This window comes from Pleuronectes platessa, chromosome 11, assembly GCF_947347685.1.
Source record: "Pleuronectes platessa chromosome 11, fPlePla1.1, whole genome shotgun sequence".
Taxonomy (NCBI): Eukaryota; Metazoa; Chordata; class Actinopteri; order Pleuronectiformes; family Pleuronectidae; genus Pleuronectes; species Pleuronectes platessa.
Genome location: NC_070636.1, coordinates 19,432,513 through 19,456,531, shown reverse-complemented (window position 1 = coordinate 19,456,531; position 24,019 = coordinate 19,432,513).

Genomic DNA, 24,019 nt, shown 5'->3' with positions numbered 1-24,019 from the left:
ATTTCCTGTTTGGGATAATATACTCGGCCAAAAAAAGAATTCTAATTCTGCTAAGAACACAAATAATCTGATACTTATGTTGCCATAGGAGCAAAGGACATGTAATGTTTTAAATCTCTGACTAACTAGAAGATGTTGTGTATTCGTTAGAGTAAAACATGTTGGTATATGCTTAAACCACATAATGACAGGTTAACATTTATGATGTCTATCCTCTGGACACTCAGACATTCTCAGAGAGTCCTCCAGATGTTTATCTTATTTACTCTCTACCTTTTTGGGATGGCCTTTGACCTAGGGAGTTGTCTTGACCAGCTGGTGGATAGAATGTTTTTGACCAATGTGTCTATATGTTCGGACACAAAAACGTGCCCTTATTTAGTAAGTCATGGGAGGAACCAATGTCCCTATATAACTGTGTGTAAGACCCCTGCAAGTCAGATTTTCACCATTTGGCTGTGTGATGTCTCCGGGTTTCTAGATGCCCGTCCTGACCTGTGAAACTTCTGTGTAATAAACTTTGTTATACTGAAGGTACTAGGTCCTCGGAGTCCTTTCTTCATCATCAACAACTTCTACAACATCATCGACCTCTCGGCTACATAGAATATACGATAGAACTTGGCGTCGCGAATTCTGGGCGTGTTGTGTCCTACTGCACACCTACAACAGCTTCGACTCGGTGAGCATTTCTCATTTTGACTGGACGCTGGTAGTCCATTGTGGCTGTTGTGTGTGTCTGTGTATGCACACCGTTAAAGAACCTGTTTTTATGGGCATGTTGTGTTGTTTGATGTGATGTGAAGCTCCGTGCTAAATTTGATTTTATTTGCGAAGTGGCCATCGCAATTAAAAAAGGGGGAATAATATAGAACAGATATAAGTGTGAAAAAAGGAAGAAAAGTACTAAACGTACAGGATATAGTTTAGAATAGCTTAATTGTAATGATAAGGTGGTTAAATGACATTGTGCAAGATTATAAAAGACGGTACCTCAACTTTTTAACGGTAAGACATGTGTGTATTAATCACTGCGTTACAATTTGCTAAGGCATAGCCAAGAATTGAGTTAAAGAGAAACATTGGGGATTACCTGGGCCCAGGTCAATCTGATTAAATAAATAAATGTAAAGTGATAAGAGGCAGAGTAATAAAAGAAAAAAATAAGAGTAAGGAAATGATCATAGGAAGAGCCGCAAATTTGGATAGTGGAAGCCTTCAGTGAAGGAGCGTTAGTATGGGCCGTAAAAAACCTCACCACAGGTCAGTTTAATAACTGGAGATTGTAAAATTAAAAATTCGATTGATGTTCCCACTCTGACATTTGTTGACGAACAGTGTCTGATGCAGCCTCTCATTGGATGATTTACATCTCATAAAGGTAGCACAAATTTTAATAGAAATAGAGAGAAATAACGGCTAATAGCATGCTCGGGTGTGAATAAGAGCCTTGGCTGAGAGAAGGTGTGTGCGTCTGTGTACAGGGCGTCATGGGGCTGTGTGTAACAGGAACAGCCCCCCATCTCAAACAGTGGTTTGTGTGTGTGTGTGTGAGACAAAAATGCAGAAGGGATATGCTGTGTGATTGTTAAGTTGTTTTTGAGATAAGTGCTGTTTGTGTTTGTATTTTGTTGTCTCCCGGTCGGGGATTGAATCAATATAACTGAGATAAATATATGAGAGGACTGATAAAATATGAGCCTTTTAATTACACAATGAGACTCTATTTAAGGGGACTTGAAACTATGAGCTGCTCTTATAAAGTAGACGTAATGAAATATTGAATCTCCTTATTAGGACTTAATTAATATAACCACACCTTTAATTCCCTCCACTGGTAACCATTTTCTCCATGTGCTGATGTGTGTGTGATAAATGTGGACATTGCTCTGTTCAAGCTGTGTGAGACAAATGCAGCAGGTGCTGGTTTGTGTGATCTAAAGTTAATAACAAAAAAGGTTTAATGATTGATTAAATATATATATGTTGTGGTTGCGAACGGGAAATTTGATAACTTATAAGGACAGATATTTTGATCTCTGTATTAGAGAAAGCAAACAGCCCCTTTCAGGGAACTATTGCATTAGTCTGTCTTCCCTTGTCTTCACAGCCCCCACCTTTCTGGTGTGTGTGTGTGTGTGTGTTTGTGTGTCTCTCGTGCATGAACATGACTCTGCATGTAGAAACGTGAGGGGGATTTGCACTGTAATTAACAAACCTTCTGTGAGTCACAGGGACAGAGTCACAAAGTGTTTTAAAACCAATTCGTTAATGGGGTTTTAGTTAAAGCTAAAAAGGACAATTTGTTTCTTTGTTTATTTTTGGTATAGCGAAATTGTGCAGACAATATTAGGAAATAAAGTTGTTTGCTTGATTCAGCTAGATTGGATACGTCTGTAGTTCTAAACAAAATCTTTCACTGTTTGAACTTTCTTGTTTCATTTGGTTTTCATTAAACTCGACAATACTTAGTTAAGGGTTCACTTTGGGAAAAAATTGGGTATAATTTGACATTTTTGGACTTTAAATGCTGGATAATGATAATTTTGATAGAAGGAGAGATAGTCAGAATTTTGTTTTAAGGTGATAACGTGAAAAGATTGTTTGCATTTACTAGAGAGTGCAAATATTCTTTTATCAAGTGTGTCAACATCTACACTATGGGCTGATATAAAATAAGAATAACATAGCTGTTTTTCCTCACTGGGTGTTACAAATGTGTGATGCACAGACGGAGAATCATAAATATATATTTGTTTACGAAAGGACTGTTGAGTTTTAATACAGCCGTGAATAAATAATAAACTATTGAGAACTTTAAAGATATTATTAGAGTGAAATAAACTAAATCATACATTGATGATGCATGGTATGAGATTATGATGGGTGTTTAAAGGAGAAAAAACGCCTGTTGACCTAAATGCTGGCAAATAGAGGTTGCAAATGTGTGCAAATCACACTGAACCGCTTGTGTTGTTGTTAAAAGAACGTAAAGATACTAAATCATTGTTCTTTTTTCTTTCCCTTACGATGGGTGAGAATTGAGGTGGAGAGCCGAAAAGACAGCGGGCTGTTACAGGTCTTGGCCTGAGGCTTGCTGACCTCAGTGTGTGCAGCTTCAGTCTCCAGTTTGATCAAGGCGGGTACAATCTATCCACAAAGTCTTAGCAAACACCTGCATCTTACATATTTGTATTTGTTCTCATTTATAGTTATTATTGCTGAAAACTATTTCAACCTGCTTTCATATGTGAGCTATTATAGGAGATTGATAGAGCATATTCATCTGCTTACATACACATGAAAAACTACATGCTGTAGTCAAACAAATAAGAGGATTGACAACGGACTGACCAGTTAATGCATTTAATTAATTAATGGAATAGGATTGTTTGATTTAAACTCTGCTGAGAGTTGCAAATGTGAGTTTCACTGTTTGTGTTTGGTTTATTCTGATCTGAGCTGTGTTGGAGATACACTATTGTTACTTTTTGATGATTTGAGATGAATATTGGGTGATTGTTTGCTGCAATTAAGAGAACATTTGGTGACAGTCAGTCACTTTTGGGAGCGCGTCATCTTTCTGTCAAATATTATAAGGGGACTTTTGGGTTGTGCTGTTTTTTGATTCCTTTTGCAGTTGGGAAGTCAATTTCATTTGAATTTGCTGTGGTAAATTAGTGGTTTTACTACATGATTTATGAATCGATTAATTTGTTGAGCTGTTGAGTGCTTGATTGATTTGTTGATTAATCAATTCCTAAAAGGGGGGAGGAGTAATCTAAAAAGCTTTAAGGAGCTTTAAATCTTAGCAATTACTTTTTAAATTTACAATAAGGGAGCAAAAGGTAATTGCTACTATGGGTAAAAAGGAGACTAAAAGTCCAAAAGTAATTACTCCTGTTGATGTAGTACAGAAGAATAATCCTTTAGTTAAAGGCATTGCAAAAATATCGGGGAAAATGGCATGAACGCTGGGCTAATATTGAAAGACCATGGCCGGTAGAGGGAACTATGAACCCAGATGTTATCAGAATAATGCAAGTTCTTGTGTCAACGTACAAGGCTGAGCAAAAGAGAGGTAAGAAGGGTGAGAAACGCAAAGAAAAGAAACAGGTGGAGCTTGGCATTCTCCAGTTGTTTGAAAATGAGGGACAGAAACTGATCAAAGCTGCAAACGATAAGAGAGATAGGGACGTAGAAAAAGAGGGACAAACAGAAAGACAAATACCGCTGAAGAAGCAGGTAGAGGAGTTGCAGACACAGAGGGAAGGGCTGCAGGAAAAACGCTTCCAATTACTGTGCATGGAAAATACTTTGCACTCAAGAAAACAGTTGACACACAAGAAGATGCTTCCTGTGGTCATCCGAGGGCAGAATTTGGAGTATAGGCCTTGGCAGGCTACAGATATGTCAAGCATGATTGAGAAGTTACCTACTCTCCAAGATGGAGAACATTCTTGGATTTCGAAGTTGGAAGAGATTATGGTGGGAGAACAACTTGCTATGGGAGATATTAAGAGACTCTTGGCTAATCTCCTTGGAATTCATGCAATGGGAGATATTCTACAGAAAGCAGGACTTAATCAATATGTGGGAACTGCTGTGAATGATTCAGAGCTGTTTTGTGCAAATAGAGGTCGAGTGTGTAGAGCGCTGAAAGAGACGTTTCCGACAAATGTACATCCTGACATCATACTTATTGAACCACTGGGACAGGAAGAGAACCCGAGGGCCTATGTGTCCAGAGCTCATCAAATGTGGAGAAATGTCACAGGAAATGACCCTGATTTGAATCAAATGGAGCAGTCAATTTTGAGAGCCAAAATACAGAAGGGGTTGCCCCTAACAGTGAGGAGCAAACTGGCAGAGGTGGTTGGTCTTGGAAGCATGGAAAAAGGTGTTTATACAGATCATATAGCCCATCAAGTGGTGCTGTATAGGAAGAAGGAACATGACCAGAAGGAACATGACAAGGATGTTCTTAGAAAACTCAATCAAATACAACTGGTGGATAATAATTAATAATTAATAATTAATTAAGAAGCAAGCTCTGGTTATACAGAATCAGGCTCCACTAGAACAATCACTACTACAATCACAGCTGAACCAGGTTCAGCTCCAATCGTTCCAGCCATCATCTGTGGCTCCAGTCATCTCCTACCAAGAGTCAGCTTTCGATCAAGCGCAGAACTGGAGAGGGAGATTCGATCCAAATTTTGAACAGCATTCAGAAGAATGTTATAATTGTGGACAATGGGACTTATAATTTCACATTTACTTATAGAATGTTAATCTGTACTTGATGTTATAATTTGTATCTGTTTTGTATGCAAAGATACTGGTTTTCTTTTCTTTCATTCTAGAACATATTGGGGGAAGATCATTGAGAGGGTGATTGATGTTCAGGGACTCAGACACTTCAAAGATGAAAAATACGGATGGAGTGAAGGACTCTGAACAAAGATAAAATATCCAGATTCAACATGTCATCGATACTACAACTGAGAGTCAATGCTGCTGAGAAACTGCAGTGTTCTATAGTTGTGTTTTCTCTTATATGATGTAGAAGTTATATTAAAAGTGAATTATATTCTTTGTGTGTTAATTACTTAGAAAATGATGTTTTCTGTTATTGAGTAAATATACTGGGACCTCAGATGTTTTCTTTTCCGTGATCTTTAAGGATAGTGGTGTTAGGCAGGGAAAGGTCCATTGGAAGCTCCAATGGGATGACCAGGCTGACTTTGGACATTGTTTTGTATTTATTTGCTGAGAGTTCCATATGTATTTGCTTAAAGTAATTACCTTACACAATTTGTTAAAATTTCTAATTTCAATAGCAAGGAGTACGATGTATGACCGCCTGGGCAGAGGGGTCGTGAGAGAATTTTCCTGTCTAGTTTGTTTGATGGATATTTAAGGAAAGATAGCTGCCTGACAGGTTTTTCACCCTCACTCCTAGACTCCATAACTGTTGCTATGTTGTTAGAATTATGCTGTAGACGATTTGTTATTTTTGTCATGATCATATACCTGTATGTTTTATTCTTTTGATTATTCGAGACTTTGTTTAGTCTCGAAGGGGGGTTATGTTGTGTATTCGTTAGAGTAAAACATGTTGGTATATGCTTAAACCACATAATGACAGGTTAACATTTATGATGTCTATCCTCTGGACACTCAGACATTCTCAGAGAGTCCTCCAGATGTTTATCTTATTTACTCTCTACCTTTTTGGGATGGCCTTTGACCTAGGGAGTTGTCTTGACCAGCTGGTGGATAGAATGTTTTTGACCAATGTGTCTATATGTTCGGACACAAAAACGTGCCCTTATTTAGTAAGTCATGGGAGGAACCAATGTCCCTATATAACTGTGTGTAAGACCCCTGCAAGTCAGATTTTCACCATTTGGCTGTGTGATGTCTCCGGGTTTCTAGATGCCCGTCCTGACCTGTGAAACTTCTGTGTAATAAACTTTGTTATACTGAAGGTACTAGGTCCTCGGAGTCCTTTCTTCATCATCAACAACTTCTACAACATCATCGACCTCTCGGCTACATAGAATATACGATAAAGACTGAAATAACAACTGCAGATGACACATTTTGGCAGAACATAAGTATTGCAACCATGTTGCTCCAAACACCAAAGGTCTCCATTCAAAACAAGTCCATGATGGTTAATCACCGATATGAGGGGAAGTCTAAGGACCGGACTCTTGACTGGTTCCTGAAACTAACGTGATTTGCTATAGAGAAGACGTAGGCCTTTGACTTTGAAGGAGTGGAACTACAGAAACATTCTAAACTGAAAAGTGGTGTTACAGGTTTACAGAGATGCTTCCCTTAGAAATGATCTTTGGCTGAGCACGAGCATCAGCCAAAGTTTGAGCACGCAAAGCCAGTTTTATTTTGACCTGTCGTATACTGGAATTTATGGACGCCATTGGTTACAAATGAAAAGCTGTTAGCCGAGTGTTTTGTACACTGAGCTTTGTGAATACGACAGAGTTGTGGTTGCAGCTTAGTGAATCTGAGTATTCTGACAACCTGGATGTAAGAATTTAAAATCACTTTTGACAGGATGCACAAATAACTTGTCTATATACCAGAAATTCTGGCACGGCTGGCTGAAGTGAGGATCTAAAAGGAGAGCAGTGCTGCAACACAGAGGACAAAATACAGATAAGAACAGTAAAGAAAAGACTAGAGTCTAATCAGTTGTATCTTCGCAGACATTATGGATCCAATACAATTTGCAGTGATCAGCACGATATGGATTCTTATAAATGGCTCAGAACATAAGTAGTAGTAACTAAGTTTACAGGATGTAAACAAATAATTCATTAGTATAAGTATTAATACTCTAAGGTAAAAGGCATGTTGAATGATCATGTTTAAATGGAGAAATAAACTGGTTTTCCTCACTTTGTGCTGCTCTGCTCTTATTTACATTTGTACGACAGGTCAGGCTATTCCCGCTGCCCTCTCTCCTCTCGCCTCTCGTCTCTCGAGTGCAATGCTTGATGGTGTTTGCTCAATTAATGACCCTTGGTTGTAAAGTACTCTTCACAATGCATTGGGGGAAACAATGACTCCACTATATTGTATAGAGGATAAAAAATGCCACAAAACATTCAGACAGCTCTACAATATGACCGGGTACATATTGATTAGTGAGTGATTTTAGGAAATTAAACAAACATGACGGATGGCTATGGTATTACTGGAATCATTAAAACTCAAACATTTAAATTGTAATCCCTCAAACTATTATGCACATACTAATAAAGATACACATTACTTTGGATATAAATATCATGCCACTTTTGAGGATATTATGCATTCATCTTGCATTTGACTACAGTTGGGGATCTGGTCAGGGGTTAATCTAGAAACAAATGAGGTGGTATTAAACAATTTTACATGTAGTGGTAATACGTGAAAATAACTTATAAATGCACCTTTTAATAAATCACATCCAAGAACCAACCAAATGTGCATATTTATCTAAATTCTAATTAAACCTCTGTGACTCTAAAACACAAATTAATTTGTACAAGAAAAGTACCACACTGCTCTTATGTGATCTCAACTGAGCTGCACTGTTCAGGCTGAGGAGTCTGTAATCAGATGCTTTGACTCAGTGTGTAAACACAAGACCTCAGCAGGTCCAGTGTTGAGGTTTTGATCAAATTAGAAACAATTTCAGTGCAGGAAAAAAATGTTCAGGAAGGCAGAGAGGAAATGTAATTTTCAACATCTTTCACCTACCTGAGTTGTGCTCCCTCCTGTATCATTAATGATTCCAAATAGATTAACAAGGCTTGACTTTGAGATTCATATCAATGAACTATGTGGTCACGAGCAAGGCGATAGTTGTAGAGGCCAAAACCTGGAGTGATCACAGAAAATGTAGAATTACAGCATTAAAACTAAACTATTATGTGGAGGATTGTTGTTTAATCTCTTGAAACATTCACGGAATGAAGATATATATAAGAAAACATGATGGTCACACTGCAAAAATATAGATACACAAGGGCATAGAAGATAATTTCACAGTAAGGAAACCAATTCTCACTGAACTCTCTGCCATAACAAGTAGAAAAAAAGATGGCACATTTTGCTGTCCTGGGAATTATTGGTAAAGGTATGACCAATACAAGCAGTGTGAATTACAGTCTACAGGTTGCTATAGAGATGAAGGAGTCACTCATTCTCATGCTCTGCCAAGCCAAGGAACTCACTGCCAGGTATAACTGTGGACTGAGGAGAATGTAAGTCCAAAACTTCACCTTTACAAACGTTCAATCAATTATCAAAATGCTGCATCAGATACACTAAGGTCTAATCTGCTGAAGGAGTAGTAGGATCTTACAGGACCAGAGAAAACCCTGTCTCCAGGAAAATTAGGCTGCCTCTTAGTAAGAGACCACTGCTATATATATGAACATACATACAATGGACAGCATGCTATAATGTATACACTGTAATTTCCTCTGATGTGGTCCAGGTGATTGCCTTCTGTGCTAGAGGCAAAGTTCCATTCGACAAAATTATTTATTCTGAAACAACTCCCCTGACCTTTGCTGAACAGCATACACACAATGAGCATCAGAGCAGCAGCAGCCGGTGGAGACCAGAGATGATAAGCAGCACTCGTATGCACAGCGAAAGGCCAATGAGATCATTATTTCCTTTAAGCACAACAAGTTGCCTCATCAAAGCCATTTTCAATCTCGAAGTGCTGAAAAAGGCTGGTAGTTACAATTATCTCATCCTTAGGGAGACTTGGCTAATTAGGCTGAGAAGAGGCCAGAGTGGACTCCTCAAGTCCATCAATAACGCCAGCTTAATGAGCCAGAGGTCTCACTGAAGAAGCACATCTGCCGGCTTGTTGTGGATGGGGTATTGGCCGGGTGGAGAGGGCGAGGCTGCCTTCTCCACAGTTGCAGTTAAACACAACACATCTCTCACATGCAGCTGCTGCACCGGCAACGAGGCGAGGAATCGTCTCATCTTCACTGACCTTTCAAAATGAAGCTCGCGGGGGGGGGGGGGGGGGGGCTGCTGGACAGGACTGTATCGGATCTGAATACACAAGTTAGTTTGCACTAGAAATAATTAAAAAAAATCTATTTTATAATTCCATATTTGTCTAACAAAAACGGATTAGTAATCCAGATAATAATAAATTGTGGCTTAAAAGAACTAGGAATCAAAGGATACAGTTTAATAAGCTCCACATTAAGCAGTGTGATATTTTTGTCGTCACTCCCAGTTTGTGGTATTGGTAGAAATTGCTGAATGTGCACCGACACGTTGTAAAATGTCAGTTGTGTCATTTAGAAACGGCCAAAGGATTAACACAGGCCAAGCAAGCAACCCATTCCAAACAGGCAGGCTCGGAACTGGCACCGCACTTGTAATAATAAAGAAAATAATACATTCTCATTATTGAATTGTGTTGGTTTAACATAATTGCAAAGTCAGCGGAACTTTAGCAGCTAAACAGCTTCACATTGTTACTGTCAATTGTTCAGGGTAAATTAACTTATAAAGGGGGACAGGTGGCCAATAGTAGTACAGACACCGGTGAGTGAGAAAAGGTTCATGTTGATGATTATACCCAAATAAGGACATCATACCAGTCTAATCCGAATGTACACACTTGGCCTACATGTATTTGTATCAAAATATTTTTTGTAGTCAGTAGTTTGCTTATAACAAACGACACACATCTGAAATTCTCATTATCAGCCCAGATCACCAGCATTCCCAAATTCAGTCATCTCTGGGTCCTCTGTCCAACAAGGTCAGGTCTGTCACCAAAGAAACTTGGTGTCATATTTGATCCCAGCCGACACTCTGAGAGCCAAGTTAACAGACTTGTTCAGACATGTTTTTACCATCTCAGGGATATATCCAGGATCAGATCGATCTTGAGTTTTAAAGACACTGAAATCATACCGTACATGGTTATATTTCTTCACGGTTTGATTATTGTAATGGTGTCTGAACATGTCTTTTGAAAAAAAACACTAAATTATCTCCAAATTGTACAGAACATTGTGCTCAGGTGCTACTCCTCTTACTCTCTTCCTCCTAGTCAGCAAATCAGTTTACCTTTGCAGAGTAGTTAAAAAAATTGTCGTAGGTCAGGACCAAGATGTGAAAACGAGAGGTACAACATCAAGGTCCAAAGGGTTGATCTCAATTCATGGATCCTCGCCAATGCCATTCCTAAAAGGAAATTCCCTCAATTAGTAGGTGAAGGCAAGTGGAACTGTTTGAAGGCTAGATGCCTGTTGGCATAGACTTGAGAAACTCCAAAAAGTGTCACAAGCTTTTGCAAAATCCAAAGTGACACGTCGCACTTCCATGTCACTTTCATACCTGCCATGCACAGTGCTTGGAGCTGGGCTGTTCTGCTGTGGCCTGCTCAGTAATGCCAGAGAAGGAGGAGACGTTTTCAGGAGAGAAGATGTGCAACGCTGCTGCGAGCACTGTAGAGTACAGTACAGTGACAACTGCCATAAATACACCAAGGAGCAGGAGAACGACACACTGGATGACAGGAATGCCCAAATATCTCAATATGAAGTTAACTATGATCAACTTGAGGCCTGACTTAGCAATGGCATGGAAAGGAATTAGCCTGGTGTGTCGAGCTACCAGCTGCCAAACGCCATCACACTGTGCCTGAGGAGCAAAGCTATCTGCTGTGTGCGGAGGTGATTTACCTCTGAACTGTCTGTGGGGCTTTGCTGCCTCAATCCCTGCCATAGTGAAAGTCTATGTTTAAAGCCTTGCAAGCCTGGTGCTGGGTCGGGGGGGGGGGGGGGGGGGGGTGCACTGTAACATCTGTGTGTCAATGTTGAGCTCAAAACTCCGTATTGTCCCAGTAGATCACTTCTCTCCCAAAACACAGGCTCTCTTTTTTTTCCAAGAATCTGTAAGAGCAGAATGGGAGGTAGAGCCTTCAGCTACCGGGCTCCTCGCCTGTGGAACCAGCTCCCACTCTGGGTTCTGAAGGCAGACACCATCTCTACATTAAAGGTTAAACTTAAAACCTTCCTTTTTGATAAACTCTTTAATTGGGGCTGAATGGTATATATATATTACCATATTACAGTAAGTCCTGAACCATTATGCTGCTATAGGTCTAGACTGCTGGGGGAGCTCCCATCATGCAATGAGCACTTCTCCCCTTCTTTCTGTTACTCTGCTCCATCATTCATTTATTCATTTTACGTCATCTCACTGACTTTGTGTTTTATACTATTATTATCATTATAAATTGTTGCTGCTATCAATAATAACATCTTTTAACTCACATTGTTTTAATTATAACAATTCAGAGCTGAAACCTGATGCATTTCCTGGTCTCTCTCTATTCCCCTCTACTCCTCCTCCCCCTATCTCTGTCTCTTATCTCCCCTCTTTTGCATCCATCTCTCCTCTTCCCTCTTTTCCACCAATCTCTCCTCCCCTCCCCATTATTCCCTGCTCACCCCAACCGGTCAAGCCAGATGGCCGCCCACATTGAGTTTGGTTCGAGGTTTCGTTCAGTTACTGAGGGAGTTTTTATCACCACATTCGCCAGAGAAAATGTTTAAAGTTCTGACCTTCTATGTAAAGTGCCTTGAGATAATGTATATTCTGATTTGGCGCTATACAAATAACAATTGATTTAATTTAATGTTCCAAAAGGGATGAGGCACTGACTTTATTGATCCTACTGCTTTTCCTCATGTGCCAACATAAGACCATGTCTGTGGTTAAATCTTCCAGAAACTAATGATGATGAAATTTGTTTTCTGAACGAATGAGAATAACTCCTACATCAGATTTATATGTTAATTCATCCACTACTTAGGTTTACGACAAACTATCGACCATATGCTGCACTTGTGTGTGTACTGGTAGCAATAGTTGGCATGCACACCCAATAAGCTAACCTCACCATAATTATAAATCTGCATGTTAGTATCATTATGACCATGCACATGGCATGCTGACATCAGCACTTGGCTCAAAGCTGCAAGCAGGACTGCAGCCTTTGTGTGTTGTTTATCGCTGAGCTAAGGCGGCTCTCTGTTATTAAGTTATCACTGGCTTCCATACTATACATTGACTTCAGTGGGGATTTGGCTTCAGTTCTGTCTTTCGCAATTCTGCTGCACTTTTTGGCTCATGGGTGATGAGCGCAAGACTCCAAAGGCAGAAGTGTGACCCCAAAATTTGGACTTCTCAAATCCTCCCATATAAATGGTATTCAACACAACCTCCGTCTGAGCAATAAGACCAGCTAAGTAGATATTAAACAGGAGTCCCCTATAGACAAGATCAGTTTTTGCCTGTGAGGTCTGCCAAGAATAAAACTCAGCAGTCCATACAGCAGTGGGCTATAACGACCCTGAACCAAACAACTCCCTTCAGTCTTTAATGGAGGCCTCTGTGAATGGAGTATGAATCAGGAGACTAACACGCAAGTCAGGAGGAGTGGTGCGGACAGGGATATCACAAGGCCCGGCTCAGACAGCAGCAATAATGCAGCCCTCCAAATCCTATTATCATTGTAATGGAACGGATGGCGTGGGAGGAGAGAGAATGTGTGTGTGTGGGAGGGGGGAGAGAGATGAGGTGGAAGAGTGGTGCTTCTTCTTCTTCTTTCCCTCTCCCTCCCTTTGTCTTAAGAAAAATGTGTGCACACATACAAACACACGCGTATTCCTCTCTTATTGCCGGTATAATGGAAAACAATGAGGTGACACGCGCAATTTAAAAAAAACGTTTCCCTAAAGAGGAAAAATGCCAGGAGAAAACGTAACTCCAGACACCAACTGAAAACATCCGTCAAGACTCACATTGGAGCAAGTCAGCAAAACCCTGAAAACAGACAAGCAATGCACTTAACGTAGAAACACAATGAGATAAGACAGTATTACGCTGAAACTCGGGGAAAAAGGTGTTTCAGAGAGGAAACTGTGACACAAACCTGAACCAACACTTGGCACCATGGGTCCTTATCACATCGTGTTCCGTCAAATTCATCCCAAGAATACTGCGCGGAATGAAATGTCAGAACTAATGAGTATCTGCAAATATGCCAGCCCTCGGAGCGACTTGACATAATACGATGAACCCCGTCTGCCCACAGTGGTCATTACGCCCTCGAGTAAAAAGCACCACGTTTTTCTAAACTAATTGAGCTGGTCAAAAGTGTAGTAAATGACTTGTAGGCATCAGAATCTTATGGATACTTTAACAAAACCCAATACACACAGAAAACCCCCGTAATTTAAACACAAGTGGACTGTAATTCCCACAATTCATTCTGACTACCTTGTTCTTCTTTTATCTATTATGAAAAATGGGATACTGATCTCCTTTGAGATGTTTTGCAGCCGTGCATGGCAGACAATGATCGTAAAAGCTTCCGGTAAATGTCAGATGTGAAAACTTAGTCTTGTGTTCGACAGGCAATTGTGACTAAATACACATAAGTGTGTGAGAGCTGCCTGATGATCAGAGGATGTTTTGTACATTTTTGCCGCTTTCCTGTTTGGAAGTGGGTTTATCTTTTTTACTTGTGCTCGCCAACACAGGAACAAACAAATTATTTGAACTCGTACATTTGTGAGTTTGATACAAATTGAGTTTATGCTGGTGTGAGTTGCCTCCGGGAAATAGCCATGTCACAACACTTAGTCAGATAGTGACAGAAGCTTAGACCATCACCTGCCTACTTTCCTTTTGTATGTTACGAAAGCTAATGTCATTTATAAAAATGTATTACATGAATGATAAATATTGTTTCAAATTCATTCATTATCTACTCACCACTATGACGATGGAGGGGTCGGTTAAGAGAAAAAACATAAAATGCTTTCATTTTTTTAACTTTGGTGTCATCCTAGTGTCCGTAAGCCCCACGATTCAAATTTGACTTGAAATTTTTTTACTTTAAATGCATTACATTAAAGATATTTCTGTTGACTCAATAATTTGCTTAATAGACTATTTGTTTTATTTAAAATAATACTAGAGCTTCGTACCCCAATAAAATGGCCTTGTAAATATCGGTTAATGGTCAATTCTTATTTGCAGCACATACCTGCAATGAGTTGTCTTATGTGTGTGTGATGCACGATTAAACAGGAAGCCACAGCTTAAAACATGGAGGAGTATTGAGGCATGTTATGCTTTTTTGCTATTGTTTTATTAAGTTTGAAGAAGGAGTCACCAGTTAATGACCTTGTATTGGATTAGGCTGCAACAATGTTTAACCCTGAGACTCCAAAAAGTGCTTTGGGGACTAAAGAAGATAAGATAAAAGATAATGAGTGATTTTTCCAGTCCAAGAGGTGACAACCTCTCTAGGTGACTGTGCTAGTGAACATAATGTTTCCATCACAAGTGGTGCTGCTTCCTGCTGCAACAGTGTCACCTCAAATAATGATAACAGTAGCAAACACCTCTTTCCTTGTGATAACGCTTATGGTGACAGTGTTTTCAGTGTGTGAAATTCAAGAAAAAGCTGGACAAGGAATCAACTTGAATCTTATCAGGGCATATTGTGTCTTTGCTCTACAGCAGTTCTCTTGACAAAATGATAAAAGCAGGTCTGATTGTTAAGACAACTAGGGATGGAAGAAATAAGAGAGTAAGGAAGTGCATTCCTTTAGGTGAGAGTATGAATAAAAGACAGGACAGACAGCCTGTAGTGGCAAAGGTTGGATTTATTGACCCGTTATTTCATTTGACAAAGGGCACAGACTTCCAGGATAGTGAAAGGTTATGAAACAATTGGGCAAGAAAGAAAATCAATTGTAATATGCTATTCGCAAGATAGTTTTGGAAATTAATGTACAAAGAAGTTAGAGCAATCATCTCACTTAAAAATATTTAGCTAAGGTATTACAATAGGCATGCTTGTTAAGTTACTTTTGATAACAAACAAGCTGTTTCTCTTATATATTCCATCACATTCACTTACACAGTTATGGAAACATATTTTGGGATTAGAGCCTTGGATTACAGAGCAGACGTTGGATCTCTTCACATCTTCCCTCCCAGTCCTATCATCTAGTGCTGATTAAAGAGTCCCACTGAAAGGGCCCTGCAATGTTCTAAGCATTATACTGTACCGCAGCAGTGATTGAAGCAAGAAAGAGTGGAACACACTTAAATGATTATTCTAAATATAAATCTGACGACGAAACGTCTCAATGCACAAGAGAAGTTGCCTGATCCTTTTCCACCAGACACTTGAGAGAATAGGCTTTTTAAACCAGTGTCTTGTGGTTCAGCTCAAAGTAATAATCAGGCCTCAACACTGCTCATACAGTATACACTCTCAGTTTCCCACAAACATGTTTGAGTGACACGTCCCTTTCTTATTGGGCTACATATCAGATTTAGATTTAAGAAGCCCAATGACAATAGAGTCAGTTTATACACAGACTATATTACCGAAGGGGGTTTTCTGTTGTATAAAATATAATACATTATAATATTTATTTAGAATGCTGATTGGCCATTATCACATTTGGCTATGTTTTTTGTCATAAGGCCAGGTTCTGAAAAGGAATTTTTTTTATGTACATGTGATATAATAATTAGTTTAACGACCTAATCCACTATAATAACAGCTTTTTATAAATTAATGCAACCTGGATCCAATTGCGGCATTAGGTGGAAGAGAAAACCAAATAATTAATAAAAAAAAAAAAAATCAACACTTCACCATTCTGAGAAGAGGACCTTCCCTCATTGTAGCTACAGTGACTGTCACTGCTGTGACTGAGCTGCCACACAAATGACTGAACGACCTCCTGCTCTGTCACAATATGGTGTAGAACAATACGTGACAAACTGGCAACAGCAGGCGAGACCAAAAATGTATGATTTATGATAATTAAATTAAAGACTTCTTAAAATGCCCATTTTAAGGATGCGAACTCAGTGAATTGTGTTATACTGTCTGCTCACTAAAACAACACCAATAGCACCTAGACACTCTTGTCATGGTATTAATGTCATTCTGCACAACAACCTAATGTCTAATTCAGGGTCTACAATGCAAGATTATAACCTTAAGAGAGACAAACTGGCTGCTTGAGAATTAATGTCTTATTTACACATAATGAGATGAATTTGTAAACTGATGCTTCTAATACATATCTTTACATGATTATAATTACACGCTCAACACCAAATTGCATACAAACAAATTTACAAGGGGTTTCAAAGAACCACTTTCAACTGACTCAAAACCAATTAGATTGGTTGAATTGGCAAACAGTTTATTTCAGGTACGTAATTAGCTGCATGCGATTCATACATTGCATGCACAGCGAGGCATTTAGATGAGGCTACATGGAGGACCCTATATTTCAGCGAATAATGAGGAGGACAGCACCACGAACATATGTTGCTCATTATGTCAACATCGCTCCCATTTGCCAGAATATCTTGTCAAAGCATTTCAGAAAAGCTAACAACGTTGCAGTAGGGTAAGATCCATCAGCTCGGTGCGGAGGGCCAAAGGGTCATAAAGGACCAAGCAGCAGTGCATGAAATTGCAGTAGTACACATGGCTGAATTAAAAAAGTCTGTTGTAGAAATGACAACATCTACTTCATTTCATTGAAGGGTAATCAATGGTACATTAATTGTGACACTTGACATTTTTTTTCCTGTAAATGCAGGTGTTACATTAATGCTCATACATTAACTTGGTATTATAAGTCAATGGCCCACATCTCTGAGAAATATTAACCATTTATGACGTATTTACAAATGCCACAGTCCGAATCATATGCTTAAACCAACATGGGATTCACATTTCTTTGTGTATTGTCCCTGATCTAATTTTAGCTGACAGCCGTTAATCGCAGCCCCACACTGAGAACTCCAACTCAAAGCTAATTAAAAAAAATCTGTCTTAGTCCTACTTCTGCCGAACAAATCTACAATCTTAAGCCTGTCCACTTATGAGGTGGTCTATTGATCACTGCTCTCTTTGTCATGTGTGGAGCTGTGCTGTCGATGCAATCAGCTCCGATATACTGGGCCCAGGCATTTAATTGGGCTTGACCTCAGCGTTCTTCTCTATTGATTGAAATCTCCAGACTAAACCCCTAATCAAGCTCCAGCATCGGTCCGACTCTCGCTCCCCGACAATACCATATGAGAGGATTTTTTTATAAGACTCCTGTCATGTCAGGGTGGAGCTTTATGGTCCTTAAAGGCCACCTTAAAGTTTGTAAATTGACTTTTGTAGTCCGAAATCCTTAAAAATCAATATAAATATAGTTTGAGAGTATGGAGGGATGAATTGAATTAGGGATGATATCAAGGGAGACTACCGGTTGAATTAGAAAGCTTTCAACCAGGTATTTCACCTGGGAAGGGTGCCCAGTCAGGAAATGGGTTATATCCAATACCAATAACCAAGTTCACTGAGAGAGAAGACACATAAACCTGATGATTGAAAAGTCAAATGGATTTTTCAGCTTACAGCAGAAGGACCGGCAAAAGAAAATAAAGGTTTGTGGTTATAATACAAACCCTCTTTGTAGGAACTGTTGGGTTTATATAAATTTAATGAATAATATAATACATTTGTCTTGACCTTTTTATGTAATGATCTGGCTATTAAAATTGAACTGAACTAAATAGGTTTTATTATAATTTATTCCTCATTTTGCTATGGATGTTTTTGTGTGAAGCACTTTGTAACGTTTAGATAATTGCAATAAAAGTAAAGTTATTATTCTGTGGAGATGCTCATAGAATTTAGACAATGTTGTTAATTTAAAGTGAATGATTTCCTTTGTGGCTTAATCCTCTATTTCCTAAAATAGACTAATGTGTGGCAAAGTGCTAGAGATGCTGCTTCACTAGATAGACAAAAAAGCAGAGGACAGAAACAAAGACTGCAAACTTCCCCTAATTAAGAAATATTTACATCAAGTTTCCCATGTTTTGTGTAAATGTTTGACTGGCGCTCCTTGGCCCATGGGGGCTGGAGCCAATCCCAGCTGACATGGGGCGAGAGGCGGGTACGCCCTGGACATGTTGCCTGCAGATCACAGGACTGACATTTAAAAGACAAACAACCATTCACAATCACCTTCATAAAGTTGTCAAAGAAAGGTTGGCTGGCTATCAGGTTCAAACCCAAAACATTCTTGCTGTGTGTGATAACCACTGTCCCACCGTGACATTACATTCATACGTAATTTCTTTCATCAATGTTTTTTGTAAAATTTGGTTAAAACACCAGGTTGTAAAACCACTGTTTACTGGAGAATTGCTAGCCGACATTTAGCTAACCTTGTCGTACAAATAAGTCAGTATTCTACTAATACTCAACCTGGAGAACTCAAATCAAAGTATGTAAGGTACAGTATGCAATTACCACATGGAACAGAAGGAGAGCAGCTGTCCTAAATGTTTCCAAGTGTGATTAGTAAGGCAGAGCAGAGACAAGGGGAGGGCTGTGTAACTTCATGTCCAGTAGGTTTTCTTTGGGGAACAGTACCTTCTGTATCTATAGTTTCCACAGCATAAACTGAAGATGAATAATATGATGGCTTCCTAGCCAAGCCAAACGCCTCATCCATTATTATAAACAGTCATGGCATACAGTCCTGTGATCAAACACTGAAGGTGTATGCAAAGACCCAGATGTCCTAATTAAGAGGACAGGTTGACGTAAATGCAATTCCCTTGTAAATGGAATCTCAATTTAAGAAGAGTGATCTTCACAGCACCTTGAATACAATCACTCATGTTTACGCACAGTGAAATTAGGCATCATTTAGCAACATCGCGGGAGTCCTAATTGTCCAGTGTGGACCTCTGAAGCTTTGAGCAGATGCAGCATGATTGCTTCTAGTGTAAAAGCCAATAATGTGCACTTTATTATAACATAATGCCAGGTAGTTTATTGAGCATGGAAAACAATTACAGCACCATTTCCTGCTAGGTCGCCATATGCATGGAAAAGGCTTTGTATTCACAGAAAGTGGATCTATTTTTCAGTTAGTACAGCCCCTCGCTACTTTATATAGTCATTACTCTGTGTAAGCTCTTTTTTGCTTGAAGTATACTAATGGAACATTTTAATGGTCTGAGTAAATCACAATCAAAATTCTTTTAAGTGTAGTGTTTGTTTGCTGCTGTATTTGCAGTGAATACAGAGTGAATGTGCCCGCTGCCAGGAACATCACTGGAAAAAAGTAATATGAAAAAAATATGACACTGTCTACATGATTTAGATGCAGAATAAACAAGCATAAATATGATTTTATTCCACTCTGGACACTTAGGACAGACAGAGGAGACTGTGTTATGCCTTACCATCAATTATTCATCAGTACATTGAAGTAAATAATCCTAAGTGACTTCTCTGAAGTGGGACTTGAAGAACATTACATTTGTGTGTCTGATGAGCCACTCTATAAATCTATTATTTATTTTTGCGGGGATGCCATGACCTGATCCGGGTACTGCAGAGAAATAAGCAGGATGAATGTGCTGCGCCTCCATGCCTCACCCGCTCCTACCTCACATTTGCTTTTCTGTGATGCAGCATTGTCGCCTCACCGCAAGAAGGGGTCTCACTGTGTGGAGATGCATGTTTTCTCTGTTTTCGCGTAGGTTTGCTCTGGCTACTCCAACTTCCTTCCAAAGCCATGCAGATTAACGTTTGGGTTGATTGGAGACTCTAAGGCTACATCAACATTACTAGGTTTTGGCTTGAAAACGCATCAATTCTGCTAAGGACACACCCGGCGTCCACACTACTCTGGAGTCTTAGACCCACTAAAATGTTAAAGCAAGGAAACGCGGTTGGTCGTATTTCAGTTTGAAAACTATGGGGCTGTGTTTTAGTATAGACTGGCAGAAGCTGAGTGGTTTGGAAGCAATGACGTGGACAGCCACTTGCTGATTGGGTCTTTTCTTTCACGACAAATTCTTGGTTCGGATCTTCTTCCTGAAGAAAACAAGCCTCCGTTAACAGTGTAGAACACAACATGAATCCTCCTGTATAAGCATTGGTGACTCTGTAAACTTTGCTAACAGCTGTTGTGCAGTTAAATTATGCATTATAAAATCTTACAACTGCTTACATGTGTGGTAAGGAGGTGAGGAGCTATCCTTTGAGCAATCTCAAACAAACGCAGTATTCATACAAGAACATAGTTGTTTGTATGTAACCTACATTGACTGTAGGTGTGAGTGTGAATGTCTCTATTTGTTGTCCCTGCAATATGCTAGCGACTTGTCCATGGTGTGACCGCCTCAGCTGGGATTGGCTCCAGCTCCCCCAGTGACCCTCAATGGATAAGCGGTATAAATAATGGACGGAAGGACAACAGTGATGCACTGAGTAAATCTTGGCTTCTGCTGTTATGTCTGTTTTTATAACATTTATCCCTCATCGGCCGACCAATATGTGACCAAGACCCCATTTCAAAATTGAATAACAAAATCAATACTTCAGTAAATCAAGAGATATTGCTCGGCATATCAGGTGATTACATCTTTCATGCAGTAGGGCTGGTCTCAGGTCAGTATTGTATGGCCTCTCACACGCTTCACAGAATCATTTGTTATCATGGTTGTATCTCAAAAAAACATTAACTGTGTTGACATTCTCCATTAGTCTTCCTCAGATAACTAGATTTGCCATTTTTTTCTTCTGCAAGACCCAATAATTAGGAGTTAGAAGCAGCACAATTCATATTCTTATTTATTTATATCTTACCAGTATTCAGTAATAGTAGTAGTAGTACAACCCAGAGAAAAAGAAAGAATCACTGCCCAATCGCTTGTAAAGTAAAAATGGCATGAGAGCAACAAAACAGATTCAGAATGAAATTGTGACAAGTGCAAAAAAATTGCAGTAATGCCATGTTTGATCAGTGTGAGACATTCCTTTGAAGTTACCCTTGAACTTTTTTGAGGGCCTTACTTCTCTGCATCACATCAATGATGATTACTGGCAAATGTTCCTGTCAGATCCAATGGAGGTACAAAGGAGTAGAAATAAGAGGATATTGTCAAAGAGTATTTTTTTTCCGTTAGCGGGACTCAAACCATCTTTTCGATCAAATCTTTTTACTCTGGCTGTGAAGGCAGGAGTTGCTCTCTAAATGAATGCATCTGAGACCACAGATGGATTTCAAATTAACGGCAGTTTAGTCTGCTCTTTAGTGTGTCATATTTCAGTGACACCGTGGTCTCGGGTCATCTGAAACTCACGCTGACCCGTTTCATTTCTAGATGACCCTAACTGTTTTCCGATTCAGCGAGCAGAACTAGTGGATAAAATTATCATCCAAAATGCCAACCCCTGAGTACCAGAGGATGAAATTGAGACTTTGCACGTCTTACATTTAAAGCAAGCCTCATCAGACAATGGAATTAATAAAGAAAAAAGGCATGGAATTGAGGAACGGTAGCCACTTTCTATTATCTGTCCTTATCAATCTGAATCGCACTTTTCATGCAAACAATGTAACACAAACTGTTTTACAGAATGAAAGCAATAAAAACAATACCCCCTCCCTCATCCCTGCATAGCACAAAGCCAAACAATAATAACAGGAGCTGAGGAAACACTATCATAAATCTCATACATTTGCAATGAGGAAGCACCAAAGGCAGGTAAACAAAGATGAAGATAAAATACCAAAAGAGATGAGAAATATATTAAAAGAGATGAGAAAAAGATAAAGATAAAGTAATAAAATGCTGGAAGAGAGAGAGGATGTTTTGAAGGAAATAAAACCATAGATTAAAAAGTAGACTGAAACTTAATAATGACATTTTAATATTTTACTTAGAGTCCAACACAGATGCAGACACAGCCGAGCCTGTGTAGCATTTTCATGTACGCAGCTCAGCAGCCTGTAAATTCAACCAGTAACAAGAAAACATCCCTGCCCCTCATGTTAAACATGGTCAGTCCAAAAGAGCCACACTCACATCAGTACAATTACTCAAAGTTTGGCAAAAAGGTTGTTTGGTTTGTAGCTCACGTTTTGTCAAACAATGCAAAATCTTGCAAGAAAACCCTGGAAGAGATGTGTCGTCCCTGTTGCATGTCTACAACACCTGTGCATTGAACCTTCAAAAACTGTGGGTGTCTGTTAAATGTCTGGTGTGACCTATTTTGTTGGCCACATCCATACTGTTCGATTTTTGTTTGAACTGACGTCCACAGTAAAATTTTGAAATTTGCAACATGAATTGCAACTGTTCCTGACCCTGTTGTCTTTGCCAAACGCTATAGTAATTCTACATTTAACTTTTCGCTATTACTGCTTCAAAACGTTGCTGCTTAAAACTTATACAGAGCCAAAACGCTTGTGTGGAGAAAGATTGCTTAGGTTTGAAAACACTGTTTGTAATGAAAACATGGTGGTATGGATGTAGACTTAGACATATTTAAATACTGTGTAAAGCAATTAAACAGATACTTTTGATCAATGTGTTATCAAACCACCTGGTTAAATATGATTGGTTAAAAAAAAGCTGCAATGTGTATAAAAAATAGATTTAAAAATCCTGAAAAAATGTGCAGTATTCTGCTAGCAGGCGCTAGTGTGTAGCACCAGCTCTTCCGCCTTCGATCGCCGGAGCAAATCTTGGTTTCCATTTCGGCACACCTCACGGAGGAGCTCTTGGCGATAGAACCATTGATGCTACTGCGCTCTAGCTGTTATATAGTTTGGGGGAAGGGGGTTTGCTAATGAGGGCCGCACTTCATACAGACCATGGAAATGTACGACGTGTGGTGCCCTTCTCAGTCTCAGGAAAAACTGAAAACTGAAAATTCGGACACCAAGGAATGCTATAAATCGGGCAAACTTCACTATTCACCAGGACATATACTTCGCATTCTATTCACGGTACTCACCCACTGACATGTAGAGTATGTCAAGAGACAAACAACTGACTTTTCTTTTCACAGCCTTTTAGTAGAGCTGATGTGTAACCTGTGCAGCAAAGGTGTGTTGGCAATTGAACACAGATTTCTACAGAGATGGGTGTAAACTTGCTCTTGCAAGAAGTACTGCTTTTGAACTCATAGATAGCAAGCGAGACGTATGTTCCATTCGAATGCACCCGTGCTAGAGAAGTATCTCAGTGACAGGTTGAATGTGGGAGTGTGTGGTGGTGGGCGGCTTGGGCACGACTTGCGCACAAGCTTTGCAACAGAGGCAACACTGCCTGAGACTTCAGAGCGACAAGCATTTTTGATTCCTAAGAAAGACGTCAGCTTGGACAATGGATCTGTCATCCTCAGTGTGAATTGAATTGAATGAGATTTCACAGTAGCGGGCTAGAATTGGGTTCCAGTGATGCTTGAGCCATGCCCATGCACCAGACAAATCTTTGCCGGGGATTGAATCTGGGCTTCTGCGGCAGTGGGCAAGAATATTTGTGCTGCGTGACACATTCATCACCTGTATTGACAGGTAAAGAC